The following is a 4,232-nucleotide window of genomic DNA, read 5'->3' on the forward strand; positions in this document are numbered from 1 at the left end:
TAGAATGCAATAAAACGATTTCTGTTCAATCTTCGTTCAACTCCATTTCTTCAATTCACTAATAATATTAAAATTCAATTATCCGCACCAACGCACGGTTGCAACACCATATGGTTGTACCTCCAACCGTGCTGTCTTCGGCTGTGATTTTTGCTACCAAGGTATCGGTTAAATTTTTGATTAATCTGCAACAAGATTATTCATCTTTCTATTTCACAAAATACATACAGCTTCGTCAAGAAACTGCTACCTTAACCTATACCAAAATGGAGTTGTTCGAGATTGATGCGTCCCTTAAGGATATTCCTATACCACCGAAGGACGCCTTCCTTAAGGAGTTGGTTTGTAAAACCAACGCATTCATAAACCGGATAAGATGGCTCGTTTTCTTCCACGAGAACGAAGATCTAAAATCGAACCGGACAACAGCATCGTCCGAATATGGCCGGCTTTTTAAAACATTGGATACGCCGCCACCCAACCCAAGACTGAAGAAGTTTGAGGACGACTTGTGGGACATAGTTAGAAAGATTAAGTTCAGGAAGTCACCCAGGAGAAATGCCCACCTCAGATACCTAGATAAAATTACCAAGGACATTAATAGAACGGACGGAGTCCTGGTCCAGTCCGACAAGACCAGGAACACATACAAGCTACCCACTAAGCAGTACCTAGATTTACTCGGTAAAGAGATCAAGAAAAATTATAGAACAACCAATTGGAGTACCCTGAGGAAGGTAAACTTGGAAATTAAGGAAATAATGTTTAAACACGGAATTCAAATGAGAATGCAACCGCTTAGCCCTAAGCAACCTAGATTCATAGTGAAGGACCAAAAACCGAACTTCCACACCAACCCAGGGCTAAGACTCATATGCCCTGCTAGCTCTGATATCGGGATAATCAGTAAGTACATTTTAGATAAATATATCCCTAGTTTAGTAAACAAGCTGAAGCTCAGCCTCTGGGCCAACTCCTCGCAGGTAGTGAAGTGGTTCTCTTCCATCCCCAATAAGAACCGTACTAGGTTCATTCAGTTTGATATCGCCAGCTTCTCCCCCTCGATTAACCCTAGTGTACTAAATAAGGCCCTTTGGCATGCTCACAACAAGGCTGGCCTCACCAGAGAAGAAATAGATATCATTTTAGTTGCCAGGAAATCGTTTATTAAGTTTGATAATAAGTTGTGGATCCGTAAAGATACTCCCAATGAATTTGATGTGCCTATGGGTAGTTCGGATAGTGCGCAGATAGCCGATTTGGTCGGAATATATATTCTCTACGAATTGTCCGACCAATTCCCGGAGATCGCGGGCGGCCTGTATCGTGACGATTGTCTGTTTTACCTGCAAAACACCACGAACAGAAGAGTGCAGAAAACTAAGAGCAGGTTAGCTAGGTTTTTAATAGAATGGGCATGAATATAGTTTTTGATAATGAACTCACCAAGGCTAATTTCCTAGACGTTACACTTAACCTTAATAGCGACTCATACTGCCCTTACCATAAGCCTTCCACTAATTTGAAGTATGTCAGTGTCTTCTTAAATCATGCCAAAACCGTAGCAGACAATTTGGTTAAAAACATCTCTCTAAGATTGTCTGGCTTGTCCGCTAGTGCCGATATTTTTATGCAGAAAGCGGAATTTTATAACGCCGCACTATCCAAGGCCGGTTATAGGCAGAGGGTAATTTATATTGATCCGGCCCTTCCGATGCCATCATTCGGTCATCAGGATAGGGCCGTCTATAATAACATTAATAATTTAAGTAGTGACGGGAGCGCGGCGGGTGCTGGGGCAGTCGCTCCCGCATTTAATTTAGCGAACAAGGATAATTATCGGTCCGGGGGATCTCACACTAACCCAAAACCCGTTATTCATCCGAGAATCACCCACCCGAATGCGAGAGCTGGCGTCCCGACCCATCACATAAATAGGAATAAGCATATATGGTTTGTAATTCCCTTTGGTAAGCAGATTAGAACTAACCTCCCCCTCATGTTTCGACAAGCCATCGCCAATAACTTCCCCAGAAATTCCAAATATTACACCACGGTTAACTCGCATAAAGTTAGGATAGCTTTCTCCAACACTAAAAACCTCGCCCAGATAGTCGCCTCCCACAATAATAGGCTGCTTACTAAGACCCTATCACCTTTTTCCGGAGGCACATCTTCTTCCGCTCCCGGTTTAACGCTCAGTAGGAATAATAATATTAGTAATAATGATATGAGAGCCAGTACAATGACTCATAATCTCAGCTCCAACCAGGGATTATATACTAGGGGTATAGTTATAAATAAGGGTGATGTCATTGACGGTAACAATGGCAGTAGTGAGGTGAACGCAGCTCGGCTCGCTAGGGTAGAGAGTCCCAATAGCAACTCCAGCATGGTTTCCGGCAATAGCAGCACCGCGGGCACTAGCAATGACAGCACTCTGAGTGATAGTGTAGAATCAGGGGTTATTCCGTTAGTTAATAGTGACGTAGTGGAAAATAAAGTAGTAAGCGGCTGCAGTTCTCGCAACAAATATAGTAACAGTAACGCAGTTTTAATTTCAGAAACTAATCCTAATAGAATAAGGTTCACGTCGGTGAACTCCAAGATCAGAAACGCCGTCTACCAATGTAAGGTTTACACGGACTCAGATGTCTACTCTTATGTCGGGGCCTCATCGTCAAGATTGACCTCACGAATCTCCAACCATTACGCAACTTTCCGAGACGTGAATAAATGCCAGACCACGGGACTTAGCAAGCTAATATGGCGATTGAAGAATACGAACTCAAGCCACAGGCTGGAATGGTCAATTTTGTCGGTGGCCCTCCCATTTGACAGGGGCAGAAGGAAGTGCAACCTTTGTGTCTCCGAACTCTTCCATATATTGTTCGCCAGAGACCGGATGGTAAACGGACTTTTACAGTCGGCTTTTCGTTGCCCCCACTGGCGGCGTTATACTTATCTTGCTTATAAATAACGGTTACACTACTTATATGAAAATAGCCCTTGGAAATAAATTCTGAAAAAGCGTTTAAGAGAAATATGATTAACCATTGCAAGGGGAATTACTTCTGGGAGACAAATGGTGGTTTGTTTTGACGACGGGGGGTTTCTTTGACAAGGCATGATTAGACGAACACACGCACACAAAAAACATTTTTTTCTGCCACCCGACGGATTTTACAGCAGTGACCATTGTGTAGGGCTGTTTACCAACTGACGGCCGCGTGATCAAACGCACATACGAACACATAAAAAATTTCTTCTACCCCCTGACGGATTTCTCAGCAGCGACCAGAGTGTAGCGCTACTTACCAACTTGCGGCCGCGTGCATATATAGAACAGTACACACACACATGTTTCTAAGTAGATTTTGCCTCGCCCCATATAATACACCTAATATTCTTCAAATAGTCAGAACTTTAATCTCGGTCACAAAGAACATCTAAGCACCCCGTGCTCCCACCCACCGGAATGACCGCTGCCTGACCCGTTAAAACCTTCAACGCACCCGCCACCAGTTTTCAACATACGTTGATAAACAGTTTGGCCATGGGCTCTTAGGAGCCTCGTTCGATTTGTTTTGCTCCGCCTCTGTTCTGTTTTTTGTTTTTTCCAACGGATTTCCTATTTTTTCCTGAAGAGAAAGACACAGTATGGTCTCCTTATTCAATCGGAATTTGGTAAATTGTGCCTTTCGAAACACGTGTAGAATGCAATAAAACGATTTCTGTTCAATCTTCGTTCAACTCCATTTCTTCAATTCACTAATAATATTAAAATTCAATTATCCGCACCAACGCACGGTTGCAACACCATATGGTTGTACCTCCAACCGTGCTGTCTTCGGCTGTGATTTTTGCTACCAAGGTATCGGTTAAACTTTTGATTAATCTGCAACAAGATTATTCATCTTTCTATTTCACAATATATATATATATATATATATATATATATATATATATATATATATATATATATATATATATTTTGTGAAATAGAAAGATGAATAATCTTGTTGCAGATTAATCAAAAGTTTAACCGATACCTTGGTAGCAAAAATCACAGCCGAAGACAGCACGGTTGGAGGTACAACCATATGGTGTTGCAACCGTGCGTTGGTGCGGATAATTGAATTTTAATATTATTAGTGAATTGAAGAAATGGAGTTGAACGAAGATTGAACAGAAATCGTTTTATTGCATTCTACACGTGTAGAATGTATATA

Source organism: Octopus sinensis, linkage group LG8 (genome assembly GCF_006345805.1).
Source record: "Octopus sinensis linkage group LG8, ASM634580v1, whole genome shotgun sequence".
In the NCBI taxonomy this organism is placed as follows: domain Eukaryota; kingdom Metazoa; phylum Mollusca; class Cephalopoda; order Octopoda; family Octopodidae; genus Octopus; species Octopus sinensis.